The 16,765-nt window shown below is 45.2% G+C and overlaps 1 protein-coding gene across 9 annotated transcripts in view; it reads right to left on the bottom strand.

Annotated features, from left to right (window-relative positions):
• The window catches only part of CNTFR (ciliary neurotrophic factor receptor), a 457,782-nt gene that overhangs the window by 176,007 nt on the left and 265,010 nt on the right, over positions 1–16,765 (bottom strand). The gene's annotated exons all lie outside the window — the stretch shown is intronic.

The following is a 16,765-nucleotide window of genomic DNA, read 5'->3' as shown; positions in this document are numbered from 1 at the left end:
CATGGCCGAGTGGCTACAGCACTAGCCTAGGTTCAGTAAAGTTTCCTGTGTGAACTTGGGCAAGTCACAGTCTCTCTATTCCTCAGTTCCCTTCTGTACAGTGTGGATAATGGCTCTGCCCTGCCTCACAGGGGTGTAGTGAGGATAAATGCATTAGAGTCTGTGAGGTAATAAAGTAGTTGTGGCCAAGTGGTTAAGGCAATGGACTAGAAATCCATTGAGGACTCCCACACCCAGGTTCAAATCCTGCCTTTTTGAGGGGGAGGGATAGTTCAGTGGTTTGAGCATTGGCCTGCTAAACCAGGGTTATGAGTTCAATCCTTGAGGGGGCCATTTAGGAATCTGGGGCAAAAATTGGGGATTGGTCCTGCTTTGAGCAGGGGGTTGGACTAGATGACCTCCTGAGGTCCCTTCCAACCCTGGTATTCTATGATTTTCAGATCTATGGGAATGAGGTCACTGATGGACTTTAGAAAGATAGACTCCAGCCTGGGTCAAATTACAGCTCACTGGAAAATAGGGGCACAAAATACAAATATTTAAAAAATAATTTTCTCTGATTTCCCCCCCTCAATTTAAAATACAGAAATTAAAAATGTCATAATTTCAAAACTTAAGAAAAAAATCTGTGTTTTTATTGGATGAAAAATAGGGGGGAAGGAGAGCGGAATTTGAAAATTCATCTACTTCTTTCCTTTTTTTTAAGGTTTTTTTTTTTCAAATTTTGGGGAAAAAATGTGGCCAGCTTTCTGGCTCATCTTGGATTTGAGACCATAGGACACTTCAGGATTTAGAGCAGTGGCCCAATTAGAACACAACTGTGGCCCATATGACATCCTCAGGGCCATTCAGACAGTCTGTATATTGTGTGGATGCAGCCCACATAACACACAGAGAGCTGCATATGCAGCCCACAATGGTAAATTGGTTGAGAACCACTGAAAGAGAGCCACAGAATCCAAGGGCAGAAGGGACCACTGTGAAAGATCTGTCCTACAATAATTCCTAGAGCAGAGCTTTCAGAAAACATCCAATCTTGCTTTAAAAATTGTCGGCAATGGAGAATCCACCACGACCCTTGGTAAGTTGTACCAATGGTTAATTACCCCCCCGTGTCAAAAATGTACACCTTATTTCCAGTCTGAATTTGTTTAGCTTCTATTTCCAAACACAGGATTGAATTATACCTTTCTCTGCTCGATTGTTCTCCGTGTAGATACTTATAGACTGTAGCCAAGTTGCCCCTTACCCTCTTTGTTAAATTAAACAGATTGAGCTCTTTGAGTCTATCACTGTAAGGCAGGTTTTCTAATCCCTTAGTCATTCTTGTAGCTCTTCCCTGACCCCTCTCCAATATATCAACGTCCGTCTTCAAAAGTACCACTGTGGTGAAACAACAAAGTAAAAGAAATTGTGAGATGCAAAAAGGCATCCTTTAAAAAGTAGAAGTTAAATCCTAGTGAGGAAAATAGAAAGGAGCATAAACTCTGGCAAGTGAAGTGTAAAAATACACTAAGGGTAGGTCTTCACTACCCGCCGGATCGGCGGGTAGTGATTGATCTGTCGGGGATTCATTTATCGCGTCTCGTCTAGACGCAATAAATTGATCCCCGAACGCGCTCCCCGTCGACTGAGTCAACAGTGTGCCCTTGTTGCCAAGAAGGCCAACGGCATTTTGGGATGTGTAAGTAGGGGCATTGCCAGCAGATCGAGGGATGTGATCGTTCCCCTCTATTCGACATTGGTGAGGCCTCATCTGGAGTACTGTGTCCAGTTTTGGGCCCCGCACTACAAGAAGGATGTGGATAAATTGGAGAGAGTCCAGCGAAGGGCAACAAAAATGATTAGGGGTCTGGAACACATGACTTATGAGGAGAGGCTGAGGGAACTGGGATTGTTTAGTCTGCAGAAGAGAAGAATGAGGGGGGATTTGATAGCTGCTTTCAACTACCTGAGAGGTGGTTCCAAAGAGGATGGTTCTAGACTATTCTCAGTGGTAGAAGAGGACAGGACAAGGAGTAATGGTCTCAAGTTGCAGTGGGGGATGTTTAGGTTGGATATTAGGAAAAACTTTTTCACTAGGAGGGTGGTGAAACACTGGAATGCGTTACCTAGGGAGGTGGTAGAATCTCCTTCTTTAGAGGTTTTTAAGGTCAGGCTTGACAGAGCTCTGGCTGGGATGATTTAGTTGGGGATTGGTCCTGCTTTGAGAAGGGGGTTGGACTAGATGACCTCCTGAGGTCCCTTCCAACCCTGATATTCTATGATTCTATGACTCCGGAACTCCAGCTCGTGAGAGGCAGAAGCGGAGTCGATGCGGGAATGGCAGCGGTCGACTCACCGCTGTCCTCACAGCCAGGTAAGTCGACCTAAAATACGCCGACTTCAGCTACGCTATTTGCGTAGCTGAAGTTGCGTATCTTAGGTCGACTCCCACCCCTAGTGTAGACCAGGGCTTAGGAAGGCCAAAAAAGAATTTGAAGAACAGCTAGCCAAAGACTCAAAAAGTTACAGCAAAAAATTTTTTAAGTACATCAGAAGCAGGAAGTGTACTAAACAACCAGTGGGGCCACTGCATAGTCGAGATGCTAAAGGAGCAATCAAGGATGATAAGGCCATTGAAGCAGAAACTAAACGAATTCTTTGCATCGGTCTTCACTGTAGAGGATGTGAGGGAGATTCCCAAACCTGAGCCATTCTTTTTAGGTGACAAATCTGAGGAACTATTCCAGATTGAGATGTCATTAGAGGAGATTTTGGAACACACTGATAAATTAAATAGTAATAAGCCACCAGGACCAGATGGGATTCACCCAAGAGTTCTGAATTAACTCAAATGTGAAATTGCAGAACTACTAACTGTGATTAAATTATCATTTAAATCAGCTTCTGTGCCAAATGACTGGATGATAGCTAACGTGACACTAATTTTTTAAAAGGGCTCCAGAGAAGCTCCTGGCAATTATAGGCCAGTAAGTCTGATTTCAGTACCAGGCAAACTGGTTGAAACTATAGTAAAGAACAGAATTGTCAGACACATAGATGAACATAATTTGTTGGGGAGGGAATAGTCAACATGGTTTTTGTAAAGGGAAATCATGCCTCACCAATCTACTAGAATTCTCTGAGGGGGTCAACAAGCATGGGGACAAGGGGGATCCAGTGGATATAGTGTACTTAGATTTTCAGAAAGCCTTTGACAAGGTCCCTCACCAAAGTCTCTTAAGCAAAGTAAGCCGTCATGGGATAAGAGGGAAGGTCTTCTCATGGACTGGTAACTGGTTAAAAGATAGGAAACAAAGGATAGGAATAAATGGTCAGTTTTCAGAATGGAGGGAGGTAAATAGTGGTGTCCCCAGGGGTCTGTATTGGGACCAATGCTATTCAACATATCTATAAAGGACCTGGAAAAAGGATAAAACAGTGAGGTGGCAAAATTTGCAGATAAAACTACTCAAGATAGTTAAGTCCAAAGTAGACTGTGAAGAGCTACAAAGGGATATCACAAAACTGGGTGATTGGGAAACAAAATGGCCGATGAAATTCAATTTGATAAACGCAAAGTAATGCACATTGTAAAACATAATCCTAAATATACCTATAAAATGATGGGGTCTAAATTTTAGACCACTCAAGAGAGAGATCTTGAAGTCATTGTGGATAGTTCTCTGAAAACATCCACTCAATGTGCAGCGGCAATCAAAAAAGAGAACAGAATGTTGGGAATCATTAGGAAAGGGATAGATAATAAGACAGAAAATCTCATGTTGCCTCTATATAAATCCATGGTACGCCCACATCTTAAATACTGCGTGCAGATGTGGTCGCCCCATCTCAAAAAAAGATACATTGGAATTGGAAAAGGTTCAGAAAAGGACAACAAAAATGATTAGGGGTATGGAACAGCTTCTGTATGAGGAGAGATTAATAAGACTGGGACTTTTCAGCTTGGAAAAGAGATGAATAAGGGGGGATATGATAGAGGTCTATAAAATCATGACTGGTGTGGAGAAAGTAAATAGGGAAGTGTTATTTACTCCTTCTCATAACACAAGAACTAGGGATCACACAATGAAATTAATAGGCAGCAGGTTTAAAACAAACAAAAGGAAGTATTTTTCACACAACACACAGTCAATCTGTGGAACTCTTTGCCAGAAGATGTTGTGAAGGCCAAGACTATAAAAGGGTTCAAAGAAGAACTAGATAAGTTCGTGGAGGATAGGTCCATCAATGGCTATTAGCCAGGATGGGCAGGGATGGTGTCCCTAGCCTCTGTTTGCCGGAAGCTAGGAATGGGCGACAGGGGATGGATCACTTAATGATTTCCTGTTTTGTTCATTCCCTCTGGGGCACCTGGCATTGGCCACTGTCAGAGGACAGGATACTGGGCTAGATGGACCTGTGGTCTGACCCATTATGGCCGTTCTTGTGGACACCAGAACTAGACACAGGATTCCAGCAGTGGTCGCAACAGTGCCAAACACAGAGGGAAAATAAACTGTCTGCTCATACTCAAGAAATCCCTTGTTTACGCATGCCAGGATCGCATTAGCCCTTTGGGCCACAGCGTCGCACTGGGAGCTCATGTGTAGCTCCTTATCCACCACAACCCCAAACCTTTCTCGGAATCACTGCTCCCCAGGACAGAGTCTCCTATTCGGTAAGTACGGCTACAGTATCACGGGTTTCATGAAAGTCTCAGATGTTAGCATGTAGATGGTTTCAGAGTATTTTGAAGGTTCCATTGTGCTCATTGATATGAGAGTTTAAGTTCTCAAGTTCTGGATCTTTTTTTTCATTTAGAATTTTGGTTTTTAAGCCTTTTAAAAAGATTCAGAAAATATCTTTGGCCGTGATTCAGCAAAGCACTTACACACGTGCTCAATTCCATCCCTATTCGGCAAAGCACTTAAGCAAGTCCTTAATTTTAAGCACGTATTTAAATGCTTTGCTCAACTGGGGTCTTTAACCCCGGGGGGGAAAAAGGGGGGAACATTCCTTAGTTCTATGGAAGTCTCCAACCGTGTCAAGAAAAATATGGGACTCTCCTCTGCAAAGGAACAAAATGAAAAATCAGAATAATGACATGTTGTTAAATTAAACACTAGAGAAGAAAAGATTCCTGGGGGAGACAAATTCCCCGAACAAATGGAACATTTCATTACAACCTAACTCATGCTGCTTCCAACTCTCTCCAGAGGAGCTGTCCTGGCCCTTTAACATGCAGAAATTAATTAGTTTTTTTTAAAAAACCCTCTTCCCCTGCACTTGCATCCTGAAACCAAGCAGGGTCGGGGAAAGAAAATTCTTGGCTTCCAGGGTGAAAAACCAGTTTTGAAATGAGTCTGCTGTGAAAAGGTTGATAGGACCAGGAGGGGGATAGAGAGAAGAGGAGGAAATGAATAATAGTAGCAGAGAAAGAAAGGACTCAAGACACAAGCACAAAGCAGCTATCGGAGGGGTAGAGAGTACAAAAAGTCCAAGAGAAGAGAGTGAGCAAAGGGAAATATAATCCCTGCTTCAAATCAATGCATAGAAAGCAGCTATCTGAGGGAAAATGCCTTTTCTGTCCCAGACTTAAGGTCATGAATAGAAAATAATCTCAACTCTAATAATCTCCGGTACCAGGCGACAATCCTTTTTATTTTCTAAAGCACAGTGAAAACTATATACACATAGCTTTATCTATCGATGGGTGCACCCTCAGGCAACCGGCCCGCCTGGCTCCCTTACTGAGTTGACAGAGAATCCCGGGAGGTTGGGATGGGAAAGGCCCGTGTCCCCATCTCCCGGGGGACAGCGCAGGACTGTTGCCTCCAGGGCTTTCTCCAGCCCCGTTTTAAATGTCTCCGGCGACGAGGCTCCCCACGAACTAACAGGTCTCGCGGTCAGAATATCATTCTTGCTGCTCAGCCTACGGTTCCCATTCTTGCTTTCTCAGCTCATGACCCCTGGGTAGGCCCCCTTGCTCCGCCACACACAGCGCCTCCCCCGCCCGGGTTTGCACGCATGCACACATCACCGTGGAATGTTTTGGGGGGGAGGGGGAGCAGCACTTCCGGGGGTGGGAGGGGGGAGATCTCAGTTGCTTTTCTTGACCCTGCAGCCATCAAGGCCCCCAGGAGCAGCTCAGCACAGGAAAAATGACAAGACGGGACATGGAGCGGGATGAAAACAGCAAAGGGCGGGGTTTTGAACTGTCCTTTTGCTCAGGGGAGGCTCCCGTGAGCCTCCCTCACGCTCTATAGCAAACTTTACTTCTCCCGACCCCCTTTAGGGAGCATGAAGCCCACACAAGGCTCAGGTGTAAGCTCTTATTACTGCTTGCCTTACAGCAATGAATGCAGTCCTCAGCCGAGACCAGGGTCCCTGACCTGAGCCAGGGCCTGTGGGCTCTACTGTAATACAAATAATTAAATAATGAACAACCCTTTGGGCCGCATATCGTCTACCAGTCTTTGCTGCCTCTGCAGCTCCAGCGGAGGCAGAATTCTGCTGGACAATCCGGCTGTTTAGCGGTGCTGCTAGACAGCTGTGGAATCACAATCAGAAGTGACTCCATTTAGAGCAGCACACAAAAGGGATTCTCGTAAATACTGCCCGCACTCAAAACACTTCTGTGTGCAACAGTTCCAGTGAGAGATGGCACCTGGCACCATGCCACAACAGCAAGGAAAAGAAATGCCAAGCCACCTAACAGCACGTACTACTACCCATGCTGCACCCACCCCCCTACCTCCTACCTCACCCCATGCCAGCTAGCAAGCACCCGCTGTGCCAAACTTCTCCCTCCAGACACAGCAAACCACTCCCCCAACCCTTCCCCTTCTCCCCCCACCCCTTTCTCACACTACCCCTCAGTAGATAGGGACGTGCCATGCAGTAGAAAAGAATTCTAGCAGAATCTGCCTAAGTTGAGCAGCGAACTGAAGCTGCACGGTCCACAGCGGCGAATCCAGTGAGAAAGCACAGATTCACTAATGCTGTGCGAAGGAGATAAAAAAAAAAATCATTCAAATGTTGTAAGCACACGCCTGGGGTGTCCTGGGAAGCGAGGGGCACAAGGGATTGTGGAATGCAGCGTAGAACCGTGACCAGTCCCTGTGTTCCCCAGCTCCTCCAGTTCTGCCTGGTCCTTAAACACACTGCAGAAAGGCTGGGGGAGTCTCCTTGTCCTCAGCACCCTTGTAAGAGCCAGTGTGTGTCTAGCCTGAGTGTTCACAGTGAATGAGCAATGGGCTGTCCAGTCACACATGTCTAAATGCTCCATTTCTTATAGGGCCAAAGAAACGCAGTCCAAACTAGTCCTCAGAGCGTACACAATGCCAGGAATTCTTAACCAGGTCAACAATGCAAACTTGCAGCATGCTAGAAGAGACCGTAACATGAACAAGTCTGTCCTTCATTTACGGCGGTGCGATCCATGAATTCTTCATTCCTACTCTATGATTTAGAGCAGGATGAATAGCATAACAGGATTAGATCTGCCACCTAAATTCTGAAATGTTCCTTCTGGGTATATATCTAACAATCCCATTGACAGATCAATAGAAGGACATGTGCCGTCATCTCAGCTGAGCTGCCAAAAATGTAATTGCAAAAACCTGGAGAAAGAAAATGTACCATGGATAGAAAGTGCATAGAACCACAGAGCTCTGCTTGTACTTTTCAATGATCACCAGGCTTGGTAGAATTTGATTTTATGTGTTTATAATTTCAATGGATAATACTGACATTTCTTTTTAAGCTTTTTAAATTTTTATCGATATACATTTTCACAGTTGCAGAAAATTATGGGGTGGGAGTCAGAGAATTATTTCATAACCATAGACATCGGAGATTCAAAAAAGTTAAAAACAGTTAAAACCCAAATTGTCAACCTCGCATGTCAAGATATACAAAGTAAATAGCCTTAGGTCAACAAATCATACCTGGTTTTACTATTCACTCACTCGCCAATTTGCAACAAACCTAATTCAAACATCTGAATCACTGGATTTTGACTCTAATAGTTTCTCAAACAGCAGTTTTCTTATTTTGCCTATCTGTAAATTTCAGTTATTATTGATGGCAATATTTTTTGTCAGTTTGCATGTGTACGGTGGAATCAATGTTTACCGACATTTACTAATAAAAATCCAATCTTTCCAAGGCTACTTTTAACTGCTACAGTTTTGTTAATGTGCTTTGATAAATAACCATCAATATGATCCATCAAAATTATAAAAAATATTTAAAATTGAATTTTACCAAGCCTTGTGCTAAACTAGTGACATGCCTGCAAGAAACACCCAGACGACCCAGAAAGTTGGACAATCTGCCTTGCTTCCATAGAGTCACAGAATCACAAAACTGGAAGGGACCTCGAGAAGGCTCTTCTCCAGCCCCCTGCACTCGTGGCAGGACTCAGTATTATCTAGACCATCCCTGTCAGGTGTTTGTCCAACCTGCTCTTAAAAATCTCCAATTATGGAGTTTCCACAACCTCCCTAGGCAATGTATTCCAGTGCTTAACCACCCTGACAGGAAGTTTTTCCTAATGTCCAACCTAAACCTCCCTTGCTGCAATTTAAGCCCATTGCTTCTTGTCCTGTCCTCAGAGGTTAAGAAAAACACTTTTTCTTCCTCCTCCTTGTAACAACCTTTTACATACTTGAAAACTGTTATCATGTCATAGAATCATAGAATATCAGGGTTGGAAGGGACTTCAGGAGGTCATCTAGTCCAACCCCCTGCTCAAAGCAGGACCGATCCCCAATTAAATCATTCCAGCCAGGGCTTTGTCAAGCCGGGCCTTAAAAACTTCTAAGGAAGGGGATTCCACCACCTCCCTAGGTAAAGCATTCCAGTGTTTCACCACCCTCCTAGTGAAAAAGTTTTTCCTAATATCCAACCTAAATCTCCCCCACTGCAACTTGAGACCATTACTCCTTGTTCTGTCATCTGCTACCACCGAGAACAGTCTAGAGCCATCCTCTCTGGAACCCCCTTTCAGGTAGCTGAAAGCAGCTATCAAATTCCCCCTCATTCTTCTCTTCGGCAGACTAAACAATCGCAGTTCCCTCAGCCTCTCCTCATAAGTCACGTGTTCCAGTCCCCTAATCATTTTTGTTGCCCTCCGCTGGACTCTTTCCAATTTTTCTACATCCTTCTTGTAGTGTGGGGCCCAAAACTGGACACAGTACTCCAGATGTCCCCATTCAGTCTTCTCTTCTCCAGACTAAACACATTTTTTCAATCTTCCCTCATAGGTCATGTTTCCTAGACCTTTAATCATTTTTGTCACTCTTCTCTGGACTCTCTCCAATTTGTCCACATGCTTCCTGAAATGTGGTGCCCAGAACCGGACACAATACTCCAGTTGAGGCCTAATCAGCGCAGAACAGAGTGGAAGAATTACTTCTTGTGTCTTTCTCACAACACTCCTGCTAATATATCCCAGAGGATGTTCACTTTTTTTGCAACAGCGTTACACTGTTGACTCGTATTTAGCTTGTGGTCCACTATGACCCCCAGATCCCTTTCCGCAGTACTGCTTCCTAGGCAGTCATTTCCCATTTTGTGTGTGTGCAACTGATTGCTCCTTCTTAAGTGGAGTACTTTGCATTTGTCCTTATTGAATTGCATCCTATTTACTTCAGACCATTTCTCCAGATCATTTTTAATTTTAATCCTATCCTCCAAAGCACTTGCAATCCCTACCAGCTTTATAAGTGTACAAACTTTATAAGTGTACTTTATAAGTGTACTCTCTATGCCATTCTCTAAATCAGTGCTGAAGATATTGAACAGAACCGGATCCAGAACTGACCCCTGCAGGACACCACTCGTTATGCCCTTCCAGAATGACTGTGAACCTCTGATAACTACTTTTTAGGAATGGTTTTCCAACCAGTTTTGCACTCACCTTATAGTAGCTCCATCTAGGTTGCATTTCCCTAGTTTGTTTATGAGCAGGTCATGCGAGACAGTATCAAAAGCTTTACTAAAGTCAAAATATACCACGTCTAGCTCTTCCCCCCATCCACAAGACTTGTTACCCTGTTAAAGAAAGCTATCAGCTTGGTTTGACATAATTTCTTTTTGACAAATCCATGCTGACTCTTACTTATCACCTTATTGTCTTCTATATGTTTGCAAACTGATTGCTTAATTATTTGCTCCATTATCTTTCTGGGTACAGAAGCTAAGCTGACTGGTCTGTAATTCCCCAGGTTGTCCTTATTTCCCTTTTTATAGATGGGCACTATATTTGCCCTTTTCCAGTCTTCTGGAATATCTCCCATCTTCCATGACTTTTCAAAGATAATCGCTAATGGCTCAGATATCTCCTCTGTCTGCTCCTTGAGTATTCTAGGATGTATTTAATCTGGCTCTGGTGACTTGAAGACATCTAACTTGTCTCAGTAATTTTTAACTTGTTCTTTCCCTATTTTAGTCTCTTCTGATCCTACCTCATTTTCACTGGCATTCACTATGTTAGACGTACAATCACCACCAACCTGATTCGTGAAAACAGAAACAAAGAAGTTATTAAACACCTCTGCCATTTCCACATTTTCTGTTATTATTTTTCCCCCCCTCATTGAGAAATGGGCCTACCCTGTCCTTGGTCTTCCTCTTTCTTCTAATGTATTTGTAGAATGTTTTCTTGTTCTCCCTTATGTCTCTATCTAGTTTGAACTTGTTTTGTGCCTTGGCCTTTCTACATGGAAAGAAGGTTTCCGAATGCAAGATGACTTAGGGGCCATTTGGCGTCTGCAGCTCACAAACCAGTTGGCGAGAACTCCCCTTCAGGAGCAGCACCTTGTAAGCCAGTGGGTTTGGAGCGCTTGCTGCCATGGCGAAGGGTCACACAGTCTAGCCCCCTGTAACCTCAACTTCCATGGCATCTTATTTCAAGAGATTCAGCTAGTTTGAGAGAAACGTGTGATTTCTGGAGAGGAAGAGAGGCCGCTGGGTAGAGCACCAGCATGGGACCCAGGTTCAGCCACTTTCGGCATGTCTGCAATGGAGCTGGAGGTGTAATTCCCAGGGGGGCAGCCATACCCGTGCCAGCTGTGATTGAGCCAGTGCGCTACAAGTACAAGGGAGGGGCCAGCTGCCCTGCGTATAGTCCCGTCAGAGACTCTAGGCACATACGAAGGTGGCTAGCTGCTCCCGCCACGCATGCGGCCATGAACACGCTTCGCGTTTTAGTGCGCGGGCTTGCTCGGAGCTGGAGCAGGCACATTTCCTCGAGCTGGAATTTACACCTCCAGCGCCATTCGTTAGTCTCTCTGGGCTGCAGCTGCCTAGCTGTGAAAGGAGGAAGTAGCACTTCCCTCCCGCACAGGGTGTTTGGAAGCTGCTCAGGTGCTCACATGCCACACTAAGGGGGACGAGAGAGAACGCAACTTAACAGCCACTTACCCATTTTTATTCCCGGGGCAGCTCCCAGGTGGGAGTCTGCAGACAGCCCTGCCCCACTGAAGTCAATGGGAGTTTCTCTTTCCGCAGGAGTGGATTTCGGCCAGCACGGAGCAATTTTGAAAATCCCCCTCATCAGCTTGTTTCTTTTAAAACAATTATTTACGTGTTTTAAAACTCCAGGATCTTCCGACCGTTCGGTGAGTTTCCCTTCTCTGTCTCGAGAGTCACTGCAGCTGCTAGGTAGCTTCTGGAGAGTGCTGGCTAGTTATGTAAATCTAGTTGCAATGATTATGTTGTACCACTCCGTTGCTGCTTACCTTCTAATTTCGCTGCAGCTCCCACCTTATAATTGTAAGTGAAGTACAATCAATGCTAATTAATTAAGGGCCAGAACCTGCCAACTATAGTCAAATTAAGTCATACGTTATCCTGGAAGCAGCCCCATTGATTTCGGCGGAGCTTCTTGCATATTAAGGTATATTTCTCTACACAAGGAAAGGGAAAGTACCTAGCCCTAAATTATTTGAACTGGATCCAAAAAGAAGTCACTAGAAAACACACTGCAATCTGAGCTAGAAAGGGCTAGGCATGTCCCCCCCTCCCCCCCTTGCTCTAAACTCAGATTTGGCAGGGTGATGGAACTCTCCTAAGTGTTTTCTCCAGTCTGTGGTCTTCTGCATTATCCCCGCAGGCTGCACCGAGGTGTTCTTGAGGGTTAATCTCTATGGAGGTAGCTTTTTCTCTTTCTAAGCACCTTGAAGGAATGTTACCAGCTATGTGGGGTTTTAATTCTTCTGAACTAAGAAAGTAAGAGTGCAAAGTGATGGCCATTACTGGTGATGAGTGGGGAACAGGCCAAGTCCTCAGCTGGTGTCAATCAGCAGAGTGCCCCAAAGCAACACTCTGTGCCCCAAAGCAACACCTTGGCACCCCCACATTCACCATTGTCATATAATTATGATATGTTTTGTACAAAGTCTGCCTTGTGAGTTATCTTCTAAAAGTCTTGATCTGTTGAACATAAATGTCCTGTTGGATTGTATGGGCTGTCATTTTACGTGAAATTATGAAGTTTTGCTATGTGTGTGTTACTGAAAGATGATGTCAAGATGGAAACACCCACACTAGCCTTTCAGGTACAACAAGGGAGAAGCTAGACAGTGCTAATGGCCCATCAATGAAAACAATGGACCATCGAAGAGCTTATCCTCACCTGTGGAGCTTCAGTCAGCCTATGCACAATAGCTGCCATGACTCACCGGGAGCAGGCAAGGGCTTGTGACTAGATCACATGATATTGAACTCCATTTTGGTACCTGTATTTTTCCACGGACTGGGCTTGGAACAAAGAGGTTCCCGCCCTATGCAAGAACCTATATAAGGAGGAAGTGACATCTCCACGGGGCCTCACTCCTCACGCAAGAGAACATCTGGAAACACCTGAGGAACAAAGACTGAACCGGGGGAAGTACTGGTCCCAGGCTAAAGGGATTTCTAGCCTTTGTATGGAAGCTTGATGGACTGTTTATACTACCTAACATAGTGAGACACTGCTTGATTCAAATCCTATCTAGTGTATAAAACTTAAAGTGCGATAAATGTGTAAATGCATGGTTGCGCAGGTGGTGTCGGAGAGAGGGCTTTGGATTCTTCGACCATGGCATGTTGTTCCAGGAAGAACGGTTGCTAGGAAGAGATGGGATCCACCTAATGAAGAGAGGGAAGAGCATCTTTGCAGGGAGGCTGGCTAACCTAGTGAGGAGGGCTTTAAACTAGGTTCACTGGGGGATGGTGACCTAAGCCCTGAGGTAAGTGGGGAAGTGGGATACCGGGAGGAAATACAAGGAGGAGGGTGCAACAGGGGAAGTAGGGCAATTGGCTAGTTATCTTAGGTGCCTTTACATGAATGCAAGAGGCCTGGGAAACAAACAGGAAGAATTGGAAGTCCTGGCGCAGTCAAGGAACTATGATGTGATTGGAATAACAGAGACTTGGTGGGGTAACTCACATGACTGGAGCACTGTCATGGATGGGTATAAACTGTTCAGGAAGGACAGGCAGGGGAGAAAAGGTGGAGGGGAGAAAAGGTGGAGGAGTTGCACTGTATGTAAAGGAGCAGTATGACTGCTCAGAGCTCCAGTGTGAAACTGGAGAAAAGCCTGTTGAGAGTCTTTGGGTTAAGTTTAGAGGCGAGAGCAACAAGGGTGATGTTGTGGTGGGCATCTACTATAGACCACCAGACCAGGAGGAGGAGGTAGGCAAGGCTTTCTTTGGACAACTAACAGAAGTTTCCAGATCACAGGCCCTGGTTCTCATGGGGGACTTCAATAACCGTGACATCTGCTGGGAGAGCAATACGGTAGTGGAAGACAATCCAGGAAGGTTTTGGAGAGTGTTGGGGACAACTTCCTGGTGCAAGTGCTGGAGGAACCAACTAGGGGCTGTGCTTCTCTTGACCTGCTTCTCACAAACAGGGAAGAATTGGTAGGGGAAGTAGAAGTGGGTGGCAACCTGGGCAGCAGTGACCATGAGATGGTTGAGTTCAGGATCCTGAGAAAAGGAAGAAAGGAGAGCAGCAGAATACAGACCCTGGACTTCAGAAAAGCAGACTTTGACTCCTTCAGGGAACTGATGGGCAGGATCCCCTGGGCGGCTAATATGAGGGGGAAAGGAGTCCAGGAAAATTGGCTGTTTTTTAAAGAAGCCTTATTGAGGGTGCAGGAACAAACCATCCCGATGTGCAGAAAGAATAGCAAATATGGCAGGGGACCAGGTTGGCTTAACAGAGAAATCTTTGGTGAGCTTAAACACAAAAAGGAAGCTTACAAGAAGTGGAAACTTGGACAGAAGACTAGAAAGGAGTATAAAATATTGCTCAAGCATGCAGGGAAGTAATCAGGAAGGCCAAAGAACAACTGGAGTTGCAGCTAGCAAGGGATGTGAAGGGTAACAAGAAGGTTTTCTACAGGTATGTTAGCAACAAGAAGGTCAGGGAAAATGTGGGACACTTACTGAATAGGAGAGGCAACCTAGTGACAGATGATGTGGAAAAAGTTGAAGTACTCAATGCTTTCACAGACAAGGTGAGCTCCCAGACTGCTGCACTGGGCAGCATAGTATAGGGAAGAAGTGAGCAGTCCTCAGTGGTGAAAGAACAGGTTAAGGACTATTTGGAAAAGGGAGACATTCACAAGTCCATGAGGCTGGATCTAATGCATCCAAGAGTGCTGAGGGAGTTGGCTGATGTGATTGCAGAGCCATTGGCCATTATCTTTGAAAACTCGTGGCGAGGGGGGGAGGTCCCAGATGACTGGAAAAAGGCAAATATAGTGCCTATCTTTAAAAAAGGGAAGAAGGAGAATCCGGGAAACTACAGACCAGTCAGCCTCACCTCAGTCCCTTGGAGGATCATGGAGAAGGTCCTCAAGGAATCCATTTTGAAGCACTTGGAGGAGAGGAAGGTGATCAGGGACAGTCAACATGGATTCACCAAGGGTAAGTCATGCCTGGCCAACCTGATTGCCTTCTATGATGAGATAACAGGCACTGTGGATATGGGGAAAGCAGTGGACGTGATATGCCTTGAAAGAACTATGGATTGGATGAATGGACTATAAGGTGGATAGAAAGCTGGCTAGATTATCAGGCTCAACGGGTAATGATCAACAGCTCGATGTCTAGTTGGCAGCCGGTATCAAGTGGAGTGCCCCAGGGGTCTGTCCTGGGGCTAGTTTTGTTCAACATCTTCATTAATGATCTGGATGATGGGATGGTTTGCACCTTCAGCAAGTTCGCAGATGACACTAAGCTGAGGGGAGAGGTAGATACATTGGAGGGTAGGGATAGGGTCAAGAGTTACCTAGACAAATTGGAGGATTGGGCCAAAAGAAATCTGATGAGGTTTAACAAGGACAAGTGCAGAGTCCTGCACTTAGGAAGGAAGAATCCCATGCACTGCTATAGGCTGGGGATGACTGGCTAAGCAGCAGTTCTGCAGAAAAAGACCTGGAGATTACAGTGGAGAAGCTGGATATGAGTCAACAGTGTGCCCTTGTTGCCAAGAAGGCTAACAGCATATTGGGCTGCATTAGTAGGAGCATTGCCAGCAGATCGAGGGAAGTGATTATTCCCCTCTATTTGGAATTGGTGAGGCCACATCTGGAGTACTGCGTCCAGATTTGGGCCCCCCACTACAGAAAGGATGTGGACAAATCGGAGAGAGTCCAGTAGAGGGCAACAAAAATTATTAGGCGGCTGGGGCACATGACTTAAGAGGAGAGGCTGAGGGAACTGGGCTTATTTAGTCTGTAGAAGAGAAGGATGAGGGGGGATTTGATAGCAGCCTCCAACTACCTGATGGGGGGTTCCAAAGAGGATGGAGCTCGGCTATTCTCAGTGGTGGCAGATGGCAGAACAAGGAGCAATGGTCTCACGTTGCAGTGGGGGAAGTCTAGGTTGGATATTAGGAAAAATTATTTCACTAGGATTGGGGTGAAGCACTGGAATGCGTTACCTAGGGAGGTGGTGGAATCTCCATCCTTAGAGGTTTTTAAGGTCAGGCTTGACAAAGTCCTGGCTGGGATGATGTAGTTGGGGATTGGTCCTGGTTTGAGCAGGGGACAGGACTAGATGACCTCCTGAGGTCTCTTCCAACCCTAATCTTCTATGATTTTGTTTATTTCTTAGGTAACCATTTTGATCTGTTTGCTGTCACTTATAATCACTTGAAACCTATCTTTCTGAAGTTAATAAATCTATTTTATATTTTTTTTACCTAAAACAGTGTGGTTTGAGTGAAGTGTTTGTGAAAAATCTCAGCTCAGTTAACAAAGGTTTTGTGCATATTACTCTCCATATTGAGGGAGGGGCGAACTGGGTAATTGTAATAATCTTTATTGGTCGGGCTTTTGACCAGAGCAGGACAGTACAGTTCTGGGATCCTAGGCCGAGGAGGTGGGAGTATTTTGGCTGTAGCCTCTCTATTGTTCGTTCACGCAGTGGCTGGCCAGAGCATTCATGAACACAATTGGGTGTGGCCCCTGACTATGGATGTTGGTGTGAGGGAAAGCTTGGAGGGCTTTGCAGCTTGTCACAATGTCACAGTGCAAGAGGGAACCCAAAGGTGAGCCAGAGGGCTCGGCTGTATCCCAGTTCCCGGGGATGGGGGTGTGTTCTAAGCCAATCAGTCTACTTTAGTTGATTTCTTCTACTTGTGCCTTAAGATGTCTCTGAAGTACTGAGTGGGTGTTCAGGTACTGAAATGATGGGCAATTGAGCACCATTACAGGACCCTGGCTAGATAGGTAAGCAGGCAGATTCTAAAACATCTTCCTCATGGGCTGCTTTCCAC

This window comes from Chelonia mydas, chromosome 5, assembly GCF_015237465.2.
Source record: "Chelonia mydas isolate rCheMyd1 chromosome 5, rCheMyd1.pri.v2, whole genome shotgun sequence".
In the NCBI taxonomy this organism is placed as follows: domain Eukaryota; kingdom Metazoa; phylum Chordata; order Testudines; family Cheloniidae; genus Chelonia; species Chelonia mydas.
The sequence above is the reverse complement of the archived record's forward strand: the minus strand, read 5'-3'. Positions and strand labels throughout refer to the sequence as shown.